The 16,183-nt window shown below is 36.2% G+C and overlaps 1 protein-coding gene and 1 long non-coding RNA gene across 2 annotated transcripts in view; both read right to left on the bottom strand.

Moving 5' to 3' along the window:
* Nucleotides 1-16,183, bottom strand: part of LOC311082620 (vascular cell adhesion protein 1-like) — a 113,185-nt gene that overhangs the window by 30,139 nt on the left and 66,863 nt on the right. The gene's annotated exons all lie outside the window — the stretch shown is intronic.
* Nucleotides 6,544-16,183, bottom strand: part of LOC311083122 — a 28,850-nt gene continuing 19,210 nt past the window's right edge. The window contains exon 2 of the long non-coding RNA XR_014606211.1: nt 6,544-6,692. This is a non-coding gene — a long non-coding RNA (uncharacterized lncRNA). The remainder of the gene's footprint in view (nt 6,693-16,183) is intronic.

The raw sequence follows: 16,183 nt of genomic DNA, 5'->3' as shown, positions 1-16,183 counted from the left end.
GTTTTCGTTCGCCGTTCTGACACATTTCTCTCGTGGGGGCGGGGCTAGTAGCAGTGTGTTCTCATTGGTTACTGAGTTTTTGATTGACACCTGGAAGTGAAGACGTCAGTGGTGTGTTTATGTGTGGATGTCAGCATCTGTAATCGCAGCTTTCTATTTCATTTTAGTGATATTAAGTTATGTTTGTTTTTTAATTGTATCTGTATTTACCTGCTGCTACTACTTAGTTGGCAGAAGCTTTTAGGAGCACAAGAGATCTATTCAGTCTATTCAGGTGTAATTGTACATTAAAGTACTGTATATAATACTTAAAATATTGTAGTGTCCAATGTTTTTGGAGAATATTTGTTTATTCCTGATGATTCTTTTGCATGTTAGGCTCTGATTAGGTTCAGCTGTTACAATTTAAAGAGAATACTAGCAAACGTGTGTGATATATTCAGCCCTCAAAAAAGGTTGGCAACCATGGCCATCACACTACTCATTGTTAGCACAGTTTACACGTTAATCAAAATTAATGATCACTTAAATAAGAGGAATTTAAACAATATGAAAATTACAGTCGTGGCCTGCTGTCAGATACAGACCTCAAAGGGCATATCATTACATATGTCACACAAAGAATGTTCTTGTTGCCATTTTTTTAATTGATAATTGTATTTAGTTATTTCATTTAATTAATACTATCTTCTAACATTTAAAATTGTAAATATATTTTAACAATCATCAACCGTTTCAATCGTGACTTATACAACCAGTTAAATGAATGTAATTGAAAATATGAATTCAAATAAATGTATTCTTTATTGTCACTAAAGCATATACACAAGTATCAGAGTGAAGGTCTTGGATGCAATTATGCTGTGACTGGAAAGACCAGAATCCACAAAACATTAACTGCATAATATACATGTAATGCACAGTATTCTCATGATATACATTACTATACAAAATGCACAATTACAAATACAGAATACATTTTAAAAATTCATATACATTTTAAATGTTGCAATGATTCTTTGAGCAGTTCCTGTTGCAGTACAAGTAATAAAGCAGTGACTGGACACAAGCAGTACAAGGATAGTTCACCCAAAACATGAGCATTCTCTCATCATTTACTCTCCTTCATGCCATCCCAGATGTATATGACTTTCTTCTTGACATAAACATAGACAAAGATTTTTAAGGAAATAATCCATCTCTGTGAGTCCATAATACAAGTGGATTGTAACCCATGTACGTAAGACAGTTGGTCAGAAGTGATTTTTAATAGTTAAAACAGTCATATTAGTATTTTTCTTATCTAGCCTATTGTTTGACTTCAGAAGGCATTGACTCATCCACTGAGGTCGCATAGATTACCGTCATGCTCACTGTGTGTGGTTTTTAAAGCGTCTTTAGGACTCGCAGAGATGGATTACTTTCCTTACAATCTTAATTTGTGTTTATCTGTAGAAAAAGTAAAATGCATCTGGGACAGCATGAGGGTGAATAAAATAAGTGAGAATTGTATTTTTGGGTGAACTATCCCCTTAACATTTATATGCTGTTGGTATGCTAATCCAAGATCAGCATAGACTAATAAGAATAAACCTCTTGTGTACTTGTGAACTATGTTTGTTTTAATCTAGAGGAAATTGAAATATTTGCTAGTTTATATTAAAATAAATCAAGTGTCTGAAGATCAAGATCCCAGTCATTCAAAGGTGATGTGTCTGAACAAAGTAAGATTATTGTCTGATAGGGACAGTGTATCTCTGGTACTATCACTCCATCAGCATCACTCTGTGTCAGCATCACAATTTTGTTTATGGAAAAGTTGCTCCACTTCCTGGAAAATGAGGGAGGAAATGTATTATAATCTAACAATACAAACTGCTTTAAACTCCCACATACAGTAACAAGTTGCAGACTTAAAATATTTATTATATATATATTTAAGGGATTTTACAGCACTAAATATTTACCTCGGAGTCATGCAGCATTTATCATCTGTAATACTGTTGTGTAACCAGTAGATGGCTGTATAGCCCTATATTTAAACATATATCCATGGCTGTGCATTCCCTAGTTGCTGGATGTTTTCAGTCATAATTACTTGCATGTATTAAGTTTTTAATTTGGACATATATTTATTATTAAAGACTATTAAAGATTTAACATTTGTCAAAGAAATGTTCATTTGAAGTGCACTTCTTTTTTCATTATTATTAGTCAAATATGGACACAGAAAAAGCAATTTGTTACTCATACTAGATACATATAATAGCTTTATTAGTCATCTTTATCACACAAAAGTAATCAGAATAAATATTGCAACCAGGGCGATACTTCAAAATAATTGAGTGTTTACATGTTATGAACAGAGACGTGGTCTGTGGTCAAGTCGTGTCTCTCCACTACGGTATAGTGTTTTATTGAATATTAAGTGGAATACATCAAACTGACATACGTCTGCATGCTTAAAGTGATTGTCTATTGTAGCGGGTATGGGTGGAATAAACGATTTAATATGAATGACCTGCATCAAAATCTTTTGTTTATTTGTGATATAATCTTAGCACTTTATTATTATTTTCTAACCTGTATTATGACTGATATTTGACGAATTGCTTTGTTAATTTTTTTGTAAGTTTTTGACAAAATATGTAGCCTAAAATGTAATAATATGAATAATTATAATAATAATAATAATAATAATTATTATTATTATTATTTGAGTTAACAACTATAAATGAGTTCACTAGACAGTAATATGTTTATCATAAAATAATTTATGAATGCTTTATTTTTAAGCAAAAATTATGCAAAAAATGTAGGCCTATTTTATCCAAAACTGTAAAATTAAACTGTTTTTTAATTTCAAGATATCTATAACTTGATAATAGATATCTACAATTAAATTATGACTATCCCTAACTCCAGTTTGAGATATCTACAACATCATTTTGACTAGTCATAACTCCAGTTACAGATATCTACAACGTCATTTTGCCTAGTCAAAACTTAATTTAAGATATCTGAAAAGGAACATGTAGATATCTTGAATTGAGGTGAATTAAAGATATTTTGAACTGGAGTTATGACTAGTCAGAATCAAATTGAAGATATCTCAAACTAGAATTACAGATATCTACAATTCAATTGCAGATATCCGTAATTCACATAGTGGATATCTCCAACTGAATTGTAGATATCTGTAATGATAAACCCCATACAAATGAATGGCAAAAGTGACGTCATTTGTCCTAGGAAGAATGTCTTTGTGGATATCTGAAATTACAATTATGGATGGGAAGAATGTAGTTGCGGATATCTGAAATGTTCTTTTTGATTAGGCAAAACTGAATTACAGATATCTGCAACACATATCCAGTCTAGCTTTTAAATGTTAAAATGGCTTGCCATAGGTAAAAGCATCTGAGCCGACCGCCCAGACCTATGCGGTTGGTCATATATACATTTTGTCAATGTTTGAGGTAAAAAAAAAAAAAAAAAAAAAAAATTCTACTCAAATAAGAATGCATCTGCAAACACTGCATCTGCTCTTGTAGCCTACTTTACGGTTACAATTATATATATGTTTTTATAGTTTGAATGTATTTTATATAATTTATATATTGTTATAACTTATATAACAGCAGAAACAACGTATTGGTTTGTTTTGTTTTCTTCATCTTACACATTTCTCAAGTCTCATTAAATGTCATAGTTTTGCACAATGAAATAATTCTGTAAATAACAAGCAAATCATCAGAAAAGGTAGGTAAAATACTTTTGTTTAGTTGATAAAATGCATAGTTGTTCAATACACAATAAGATGTTCAATTATTTTGCATGAGTAAAAAGTACAAATATTTTTTTTATTTTAGTTTTTTTTTAAACAAATTATGTTTTCTTAAAATGTTCTCAGCAAATGCATGTACAAATTCAAATCACATGTCGTGTTTATAAGGACACAGTGTAAATTCCATTAATATCATTTAAACCCCACAAGAAAACGAGATTACAGTCTACATGAAACACAGTTCAAACAAAAATAAAAATTCTGTCATCATTTATTCCGCCCTCATGTTTTGTGGAACACAAAAGGTGAAACTTCGAAATATCTTTGCAAAAATACATTTTTCATAAATTTCTACTTTTGTGCTCTGATAAAAAATTTCCAAAAAAAAAAACACACACACACCATACAGCTTTAGACATGAGGGTGAAAAAATGATGACAGACTTGTCATTTTTGAGTGAACAATGCTTTTAATGCTTTTTTAACTGCTCGAGCCATAAAACTGGCACACTTATTTGATGTCCAGCGGTTTGTTTTGTTTTTTACAGACTATGAGGCCTGAGAGTTTTCAGAAATACATCAAGATACTTTCCCACAGGTTCAACATGAAAGAAGAGACCTCATAGCCAAACTTTCACTTCTTCACAGTCAACCACCTCTAAAGTGCAGAATTCTCTTGAAGAACTGAAACTTTACAGAAATGACAGAGTAAAACACTCAACTATTGTGTTTTTCTCAATATATACTGTATAGCATTTGACAAAACATAATCTGATCAATGTGCCTGGGACATATACAAAAGAATAGTAAAACATGTTATTCCCTTCAACTACAAAGCAAATATTAAATCAACCAAGTAATTTCCCTTTGTAGTCGAAGAATATCAAGAATCTTCAAGATCCTGAAAATGTCAAATGCAGGCATCAGGTCCTTTAACTTGAAATTCATTCAGGTTTTCTTTGTCATCACCTCAACATTTGTTCTGTCAGATATTTTCCGTTGGGCATTTAAACAGCAGATTGCTAAATTGCTAAATTAACTAAAAAGTTTATTTCGTGATGCAATTAGTAGTTGATGAAAACTGGATCTAAGAGAGAAGTGAATGCACTAATGCTCCATAAAATAAATATAATGAAGAGACTAGCCCCAGAACAGAGGCCTAGAGACTTCCAGTGTAAAAAATAAAACCTTGCCCAATGTGGACAGTGGGGCTCGGGGCAGATGCAACAAACCCAGGGATTCATAACCTAAGCAAGGATATTGGACTGAGAGAGTTTCTTCATAGGTATAGAGTTGTCTTTGCCATTCTGTGCTATGTCTCCATTTTGTGGACTAAGCTTGGCATCCTTCAGGTTATAACGGCCCATCTTAGCTTTTTTGTAGTAGATAGAGTAGATGAAGATGAAGATGACAGAGATGAACGCCACTGTGATGGCAACAAGTCCTGCTATTAAGGGCAGGTAATCCTCTGTGTCAAGAGAAATAAAGAACATCAAAAAATCAGTCACAATCCAAGCAAACGAATAACACAGTTAAGAAGTGCTAAATAGGGACCTGAAGAAAACAATATTTGCCATATAAGAAGCAAACAAGCTAAATGAAAAAGGCTGATCATAAGTAAAGTACCAGATGTTATGTATAACATTTAAACCATGTGTGTTTATCACCCTAAAACTACAAGTGAAGCTGTATGAAGGATCTAAACTGAGTTTTTCATAGCAGCCTATGAGTCTGTGTGGCTTAAAAAACTAAACACACATCTGTGCTGTACTTCATTTATGTTGTAGGCCTATCTTGATCTCTGCATTTTACCAATTTCCTAATATTCATTTTATATCAGTATTCGTCTACTTTTTCTTATTACTTTTCATTGTATATTACGGTTTAATCGTACGTTGTCTTCGTGAGTTAGAGATAAGGGAATACATCACATGTCGATGTTGAAAACAGTAAATTTCCATTGCCTTTGCTTTGGTAAATAACTTTCTTTTTTTTTACAATTTTTTTTATATATATATATATATATATATTTTGTTCATCATGATTTGCTACTATCATTGCATATATTTGAATTAGTGTAAGGTGAACATCATAAACATTATTTTTAAAAAGTGTTTGGCCTGATCAAAATTCTACAGTTCCCAACATTCCCATATTTTGATAGGACAAGAAAACAGAAGCAGCTGTTGGAACTGTACACTAAAAAAAATATGCAAGCATGCATAGTTACCTTTTAATACCACCTTTACACGTCTGGTGGTGTTGCCAACAGAATTACTTGCAATGCAGAGCAGATCCTCAGGTGTTGAATCTGTTATAGTAAGAGTTTCATTATAAACTTTATCAGTTGTGCTGAGATTCCAGCTGATTGTTGGTTTTGGGTTTCCCTCGGCTTCACAAACTATCCCCACTGGATATCCTCGAAACACAGGCACTTTGGAGGGCAGTTTGGTCTCATGGATGATCGGTTTAACTGCAGGAAGGAGCAAAAAACAGGTTTCACATGTTAATAATTAACAGCAATATAATACCTGCTAAATAAAGTTTAATGTTTGAAAACATGAGAAGTGGACAAAATATTATACTTACAATATACAGTAATGCTCAGAGATTCTGATGTGACTTTAGGAGGAGATTGAGGTCCTTCTCCCAGTTCCAGCTGTGCTTCACACCAGTACTGAGCTCCATCATCAGTTTTTTTTGGATGGATCGGGAATTTATTTTAAGTGTATTTTAAGAATTTTAAGTATTGAAGGAGTCAGTGAAGATAGTTTCATTCACTAGATGCTGTCTTCTGTACAATCTCACGACAACACTCTTAGCCACAGCGCGAACGTCACACTGGAGTTCATACTGCTTGCCCACTATCATTGGTCCGGTGTGATTCCCAGCGCTGATGGAAATATCTGGAATACACATTAAGCAATAATAATAGAGTAACAAAAATGAATCACAAAATTGCATCCCACATACTTAAAAAAAAGTTGCAAAAATAATAATAATGTTTTTTATTTTAAAAACAAAACAACAACAACAAACATTAGAAATGTGTTTTTAAAAACATGTCCCTGCTTTAGCTGAGTGCTGTTTAGACACAAGGCTACTTTATATGTAGTTTGTATGTTGCAACTATTGCTCTTTGACCATCAATGACCATTAGCCCTGCTTCAAAGCACAGTCATCATCTTAAGATGTAACGTTAGGCTATTTTCCAACACACTGGCCTTTGCTTCCATTCTGTGAAATGGTTAACTTCCTTTTTTGTATTGTGAGCAGTGTGGTATTTCCAGTGTGATGTTCTGGACGGGATCTCCCAGTCACGTGACCCCTAGCCATTTTGACGGAATACTTGAGGGCACCTACAAACCTGATTATCACATGTTTTATGGCTGCGAATTGATTAAAATAATGAATAATGGTCACTGTATCTAGAGCCTGCTGAAATGTTCCTATACATATATTTTCTTTCCAACTGTGCAATCTGAATAATAAATAGGCTAAATATATTTATCCACTAAGCTGCAGCAGTCCTATGCTCGTCTTCCCATTAACAGTTTTTTTTTCTCTTTCTGACATTTCATACCTGTTGGGTTTACATTTTTTAATTAAATTGACTATAAAAAAGATTGCTTGTGTGTGCTGGTGTTTATTTCAGACTTTTAAAATAGTTGAATGAATGAATGCTCGCGAGGTGCCTGTAACGATGTTAAATAGGCTAGGCTATTTAATCAATAATGTACACAGGGTAGAGGAGAATTACAGTCAACTACTTTAAATATTACATTTTAATCATTCTGTGTCATTTTTCAATGTCAATCTTTTGACTATTTACATGTTTATGCCCAAAATGATATAATATTCAATCCAAATAAATAAATGTTCGTGGTTCGCACTGATGTTATTCATTTGTTCTCACACACTTCAGCGTCGCGGTCACTGGTTTAGACGAGCACTGACCACTATCTATTATTAGCGCAGCAGCTATGGCAAGCCATTTTAACATTTAAAAGCTAGACTGGATATGTGTTGCAGATATCTAATTCAGTTTTGCCTAATCAAAAAGAACATTTCAGATATCCGCAACTACATTCTTCCCATCCATAATTGTAATTTCAGATATCCACAAAGACATTCTTCCTAGGACAAATGACGTCACTTTTGCCATTCATTTGTATGGGGTTTATCATTACAGATATCTACAATTCAGTTGGAGATATCCACTATGTGAATTACAGATATCTGCAATTGAATTGTAGATATCTGTAATTCTAGTTTGAGATATCTTCAATTTGATTCTGACTAGTCATAACTCCAGCTCAAGATATCTTTAATTCACCTCAATTCAAGATATCTACATGTTCCTTTTCAGATATCTTAAATTAAGTTTTGACTAGGCGAAATGACGTTGTAGATATCTGTAACTGGAGTTAGGGATAGTCATAATTTAATTGTAGATATCTGTTATCAAGTTATAGATATCGTGAAATTAATTTTGATTAGAGATATCTGAAATTTTAGATATCTGTAACTTTCATTCTGCATAGTCAAAATGTAATTACAGATATCTTGAATTAGAGTTTTGACTAGGCCAAATGACGTTGCAGATATCTGTATGCAAATTAGGCCCGCATCACACTTTAGGCGGAGCAGAGTGTGTTGTTCAAATCATCAAATCACATAGCACCTGTTAACTGTTAACTTGTAATTAGCACTGATTAGCACCATGTCGGAGCAACCAGAGGGCGAAGGAGTTTTTAATCGTCTTTTTAATGCTGTTAGATACTGTTTCAAACTTTTTTTTTTAAATATTAAGAACTAATCTGGACTAAGAACTTTTTTCTCATCTAAGGAAGTTAATGTTATTGTACTTCCATGGCAAGAATAGCATGCATGTCAGCATCTTTATTAAAGTGAATTAGTGTGAATCTCTTTCACGCATAAATCTTACGTCAACAATTTTGCCTAGTCAAAACTGAATTACAGATATCTCTATCTGTCATTTCGACTAGTCACAATTACGTTACAGATATCTTGAATGACAATTCCAACTATCCAAAATGTAATTACGACTAGTCAGAAAGACATTGTTGATATCTACAGTGTTAATTCCGGATAATCAAACTTACAAAACTCACAAAAAGAAATATACAAGAGGAAGATAAAGGAATTAGGAATCATAGATCCATATGAAGCACCACACATTCTTTTTACAGGCATTAAATGTGTAGAAAAACTTCCTGACACTGAGTTCGGTGACATTTACAGCTACCTTATTCGTTTTCTATACATCTCTGCGAAAAATGCTTAAACAAGCATGGTCTCGGTTTACACTGGGTAGCTTGGCTAAGCTAGTGTTTAGCTGTACAGACCCAAACCCCTCTAAACTAGCCAGACATAACCACCTAAGACCAGTAAACCAGCTTAGGTTTAAGATTTTTATATATATATATATATATATATATATTTTAGCCTAGTTGTTGCTGAAGCAAGACTATCATCAGCAAGTTGGGTGATACTTTTGCAAGTCAAAACTAACATGGGAAATGAAGTTAACATTTGAAAGTATAGGCTAACCACCCTAAAACAAAAACTGTGTTGTTTCCCGGTGAATAGCTTCAGGAGCCCTTTTCTATCTTACTGAAAGACTGAACGTTAACTTGCTAACGGACTGCTGTGGTTGGCTGTGGTTACTTCCAATGATAACAAAAACACTGTATTTATCTTGTTTGACAACGTACTATCGCTATTTAAACAGTGCTACTCAAAAGTCTTTTCAGAAGCGACTACCCAGCAAACACATTAACGTTGTGGCAACGTCTCTGGCACGTTGCATTTCTGCTATGGCAACGTCGCTGTCTAGGTGCTCGCAACATTGTAACAACGTAGAATTGTAAGACGTGACAGGGCTGCTAGTAGCAACGTTGTTGAGCGACATTCAGCAACTGAGAGACGATGTTCTGACAATATTTGTATATGGTTTATTTTGTTAGATAATTATATACTTTTTATCGTTTATTGTTTATCTATATTATTATTTAATGGGGCTATCAACACCTGCAAGTGTAGCCTACACTTTGAAGAGTAAAAATGACAGAAGGTTTCGTTAATTCAACTTTATTAAAACTGCATATAAATCAAATTGCACTTCCAAAAGTCATACATTTGTGAAGATGTTATGAACATTTAATGAACATAACCAGGTCTGTATGGTGGACAGTAGCCGAAAGCAGGTGTCACTGGGGAAACATCCACAAATCCAGAGGAGCAAAGAAACGAATGAGACTAAATAGCGGAAAAATCCAACGAAAAACTAAACAGTGCGAGCGATGCTACATTAATCACATTAGAAATTAAAGTTGTAGCTTGTGTTTGATAGCTGAGGTAACTTGGGCTAAACGCAATACTCACGTATCCTTGCTCGATGATGAATGAGAACACAATGAGCCCAACAACAGGTGGTTGGAATTTAAAAGGTTTATTTTAAATCAACCACAAGTTGATTTTTTAAATCAAAGGGCCCACTGTCCTACAGAGTTTAGCTCCAACCCTGAAAAAAATCACCTGCCTGTAATTTTCTAGTAATCCTGAGGACCTTAATTAGCTCGTTCAGGTGTGTTTGATTAGGGTTGAAGCTAAACTCTGTAGGACAGTGGCCCTCCAGGGGCCTGTACCATGAAGGTAGCTGAACAAACTCGGGGTTACAGGATTAGGCTACGTTTACACGGAAACGATCTGAAGAGAAAACGCAAAAGTGATCACTTTTTATTCTGCGTTTAGACGAGCGTTATCGGGGGAAAATCTGCGTGCATATGGTGACGCAAAAGTGTGTGAAATTCAATGTAGTATGCACTCCAGGCGGCTAGGTGGCCATGTGAAGTACTGATCGGTGCCTTCACTGTCTAGCAGACTTTTGCGTTTTTACCGTTTAGACGGAAACGCGACGGTGGAGCGTTTTTAAGATTTCCACTCTGGAGGGTGGTTTCACTTTTTTGCGTTTTTAAGCCCCGAAAACGCCGTCGCCGTCTAAACGAAAGGCACATCTGATAAAATATTTTTACGTTTTCACCCGCGAGCGTTCTCGTGTAAACAGGGCCTTAGTTTTGAGTTGTTGACAAAACCAAACCGATGCAATCAGGCTTTATTGGTACCATGACGCAGCTCATCATCTTTCTCTGTCAACTGCTTTGATCCTCAAGCTATGATTACTCCACGCGCGCGTGCACATAAAAGAGTGACGTCGACACGAACAACCAATCGCGGGTAGAGCGAGAGCGATATATTTTTCTGCGGAGGAGCAAGAGATAATCATTCATAATTACGATGAATTTAAATATGTATTTCAAGCTCGAAACAATATGGTCTCTGCTGCCAAAGCAAGAGAAGACTGTTGGAGAAAGATTGCTGATTGTTAATGTGTAAGTTAAACAAATATGTTCTATATTTATGTAAAATTATGTATATATGTATGTGTAGCCTATAGGCCTACGTGTAATATAGCCTATAGCCTATTTTTATATATAAATATAATATATAAAAATGTGCATGTACTAAGAAAAAATAATATTCATTGATTTTTAGATGCAACCACAACTCCAAATGTTCTTGGCAGCAGATAAAGACAAAATATAAAAATATAATTCAAAGTGGTGAGTATTTACCACAACCTTTTATTACTTTTGTGAACATTTTATCACAAACACTTGTTTGAGGCAAACAGAAATAAAGAATTAAATTCAGAAAACCAGAATACACTGTGGCGGAGGAGTTGGCTCTGAGTAGGCAATAAGGGACGGCCGATTATGGATGGGATTACAGGTGCTGTACAATCTGACCCTGGTGCTGGCTCCTCTAAGCAAGTAACACTGGGTACGTGTGCAATACATTACTACTTTTTTAAGTTTTAAATATGGCTGACTGTATGTTCTGCAGTAGAGGGAAATACAGTGTCTCTGTTGAAGCCAGCACACATACACAGTCTCCCACACAGAGGTCAGTATGCAGCAGACAGAACACCAAACATAACCTGCTTTACAACAGTTATGCTTTACATTGGCCTATTTTTATTTATTAGGGTGGAGGAAATGAAGACAACTCTGTCTGTGTGTTCTCAGACAGTTGCTGATGTGAATGCACTGGGCTTTTTATTATGGCAAACATTTGAATGTGTGGCATAAAAAAGGGACTGGCCCTTACACATCTCTTTTATTGTAGGATTTTTCACAACTTGCCAAAGAAACTGAGGCCTCTACCTCAATGGGCTTCAGAAGGATTTAAAACCCTTGACATAAATTACAGTCAGTCCTGTGTTTGTAGGAAGTCAAGGAACTTTTTGTGATTTGATGAGCCTCCAGAAAACTTGTAAAGATCATGTTTGTGGTGGAATTATGTTTCAGGTGGAAACAGACTCAGTCAGGGCCCTGTACAAAAGGAGTCTTGAACTAAACTGCACACTAAAGGAGTCTTGAACTAGACTGCACACTAAAGGAGTCTTGAACTAGACTGCACACTAAAGGAGTCTTGAACTAGACTGCACACTAAAGGAGTCTTGAACTAGACTGCACACTAAAGGAGACTCTAACTAAACTGCACACTAAAGGAGTCTTGAACTAGACTGCACACTAAAGGAGTCTTGAACTAGACTGCACACTAAAGGAGTCTTGAACTAAACTGCACACTAAAGGAGTCTTGAACTAGACTGCACACTAAAGGAGTCTTGAACTAGACTGCACACTAAAGGAGTCTTGAACTAGACTGCACACTAAAGGAGACTCTAACTAAACTGCACACTAAAGGAGTCTTGAACTAGACTGCACACTAAAGGAGTCTTGAACTAGACTGCACACTAAAGGAGTCTTGAACTAGACTGCACACTAAAGGAGTCTTGAACTAGACTGCACACTAAAGGAGTCTTGAACTAGACTGCACACTAAAGGAGACTAACTAAACTGCACACTAAAGGAGTCTTGAACTAGACTGCACACTAAAGGAGTCTTGAACTAAACTGCACACTAAAGGAGACTCTAACTAAACTGCACACTAAAGGAGTCTTGAACTAGACTGCACACTAAAGGAGTCTTGAACTAAACTGCACACTAAAGGAGTCTTGAACTAAACTGCACACTAAAGGAGTCTTGAACTAAACTGCACACTAAAGGAGACTCTAACTAAACTGCACACTAAAGGAGTCTTGAACTAGACTGCACACTAAAGGAGTCTTGAACTAAACTGCACACTAAAGGAGTCTTGAACTAGACTGCACACTAAAGGAGTCTTGAACTAAACTGCACACTAAAGGAGTCTTGAACTAAACTGCACACTAAAGGAGTCTTGAACTAAACTGCACACTAAAGGAGTCTTGAACTAAACTGCACACTAAAGGAGACTTGAACTAGACTGCACACTAAAGGAGCTGACTGTGAGCTGAGGAGGCTCCAGACAAAATCAAACAGCTGGATAAAACTGATCTCAGTATGTATATAGTTATATAGTGTATATATATAGTATAACTTATTTAACCAAGTAATACTTTAGTATGAATATTTATTAATGCAACTTTCTCTTGCTCTCTTTCTCCCTCCCATCCCACAAAAGCAATAAAACAGTTTGAGACCTATCTGCAGTTTCAATGTGCTTTTATTAAGTGTAATATTGTATGGTGATTGCATCTGCACCAGCTGGGTGGTCAAGTGTGAGGTCAGTTTCGAGTCAGTTTCATCGGGGAGAAGCTGGTTTTGTGGTGTTTCTCGCTCCTTTCTACTGGTGGCTATATTGTGCAGAATGGCACATGCAGCCACTATCTGTGATGCCCGCTCTGGTGACTCTTAAGGGGCCGAACACAGTTGAAACGTGCCTTTAGGATGCCAAAGGTCATCTCTATCTTCACTCTAGTTTTACTGAGGGCCACATTGAAGCGGTGCTGTGGCCCTGTCTGAGGGTCATGATGGGGTTATTGTGTAGGTTTTTCTAGCTCAGTTCAAATTGACAGTGTTTTGTACTGTACCAAATTTAACTTGCTTTCCTCGAAGTGCTGACACAACAAAGACTCATGGAGAATTTGTGAGACAAGCACTGGAGCCAGGCCATTTGGCATCCAAACTTGATCATATGTTCATGACCACAAGTCGTCTGCAGATGAAATGTTTAGTAGATCATTGTTATATCTGTTAATGTTACTATTAATTTAAAGATTCATCTCAAAGAAAATAATCATCTCACATATTCACATCATCTCTACCTGAACATTATGGCTGTGATAGGACTTCCTATTAACACAACCTGCCTCATTTTCCCTAGAGCAGTGGAGACTGGGGCAATAGACTGCATACATGTTGCAATGACTTGGGAATCCTATCATAAGATTAACAGAAGAAGAATAAAAAAGATTCAAAATAATTCTTAACATGTATTATATTGTATAGTACATTTGTGAAATTTGCTTTTTAAGAAAAAAAAAAAAAATTCATGTGATGTCACCCTATATCTTATCTTACTGGCAATTTTATAAAAGCCCTCTTTTATGGACATGATCGATAAATGTCCGGGGAACATTATTAATTAATTAATTAATTAATTATAAACTTTTCATGTACTCCTGCAGAGCGAGGACCACCTTGCGAATGGTTCGACAAACATATGTTTTCCCCTAGCTTCTGTGCGTCACCCACCGTGCAAGTATGTAGCCTACCACTTGCAAAAAAAAAAAAACGCAACGCAATACCATTTGCGGTACAGTAAGTGCATGAATTCGACGTGTTAAATTCTTTATGCGCGGCTCAAGAAGTTCGCAAAGATAAGACATTCCTTCCGCGGAAAATCTGTATCTTTCATACAAGTAACTATCAGTTAAGGCAAGGGGATTTTGTCTGGCTAAAAACTCTTTCTCTACGAAGTGCTCGTCAAACAATTTGCGCTGAGATGTCCACCGGATTTGGAAGAAAAGGTGAAGTCATTGCAACAGACACTTGGAATAAGTTACGTCACCTATATGTTTTGCTCTCAGCTGATTGGTCAAACTTCAGTCTGAGATCTTGGGCCGGTTTCACAAAGATAGACTTTGACTATGGCTTAGATATAGTAGATAGTCAGACTTCAGATAGCCATCTAAATCAGACCGTTGCACAAAGCACTTAAGACTCTGACTATCTTAAGTAGGACTACACTGCAGTGCATTCTGGGTAAAATAAGACACTTTTCAAAACAAAAAACATGGCGGATCGAGTAAGCGCATTCAACCGCTCAGTGCTGTTTACCCCAGCGGAAAATATGTGTTTGTTGGAGGAGTATAAATGACGGCGTATGTTTTTATGTTTCCATTGTTCGATCGCGCCCGTGCCTCTCTCTCTCTCTGACACACACACACACTTCAGCATTGCAATCTTGACATCGCAGCCTGTTATTATGCAGCATTCACACCAAACGCGAATAGAGCGTCAAATTCGCGTCTAGTTCGATGCTTGAACATTTTGAATCCATTCGCGCGTCCAAGGCGAATAGGACGCGCGTATAAAGCGAGCGTTTGAAGCGAAATAGACGGGCGTTCAGAGCTATGACTCTACTACCCCCAGTTGCGTGAGCGGTGTATTGCATTTCACGCATCGCCTGTGACGCTTGCGTCCACTGCTCAGACTATGAAAGGGAGCGCGTCGATCGTTGCTCGCGTTGACTATGTAACGGAATGTAATAACTGGAAGAAATGTTTAAATTATGAGCCATTTTCCCTTTTCTTTTGGCAGTTTGTAACTGATTGTTACTGCTGGTTGCCAAGGTAACAGAGTCTTAGACCTTAGTTAGCCTGGGGGTAAGGTGTCTAAGTTTTTTGGTCTAAATTAAGTCAGTCTTTATTTTTGTGAAACAGTCTAACTTGCATTAGACTAGTCTATGAGCAAATTTTAGACTTGTCTAACACTATAGACCGGTCTAAAATAGCTTTGTGAAACCGGCCCCAGAACATAACCTGCCCCGGAGCAGGTTAGCTGTGCAGCATAAGATACCATGGCAACGAACACCGATTAAAGCCGAGCTACTTTCATAGTATATAAAACCCAGGGTTGGCGGAAACTAAACTGAAACATAGCTGGCTAGCCACCTAATCCGGCTTCATGGTACAGGCCCCAGGACCGAAGTTGCCCATCCCTGATGCATGTAGTCCCCTGGGGCCGGTTTCACAAAGATAGACTTTGACTATGGCTTAGATATAGTAGATAGTCAGACTTCAGATAGACATCTAAATCAGACCGTTGCACAAAGCACTTAAGACTCTGACTATCTTAAGTAGGACTACACTGCAATGCATTCTGGGTAAAATAAGACACTTTTCAAAACAAAAAACATGGCGGATCGAGTAAGCGCATTCAACCACTCAGTGCAGTTTACCCCAGCGGAAAATATGTGTTTGTTG

This window comes from Abramis brama (assembly GCF_963993115.1).
Source record: "Abramis brama genome assembly, chromosome: 1".
Classification (NCBI taxonomy): domain Eukaryota; kingdom Metazoa; phylum Chordata; class Actinopteri; order Cypriniformes; family Leuciscidae; genus Abramis; species Abramis brama.
This window is presented reverse-complemented; position numbering and strand designations above follow the sequence as displayed.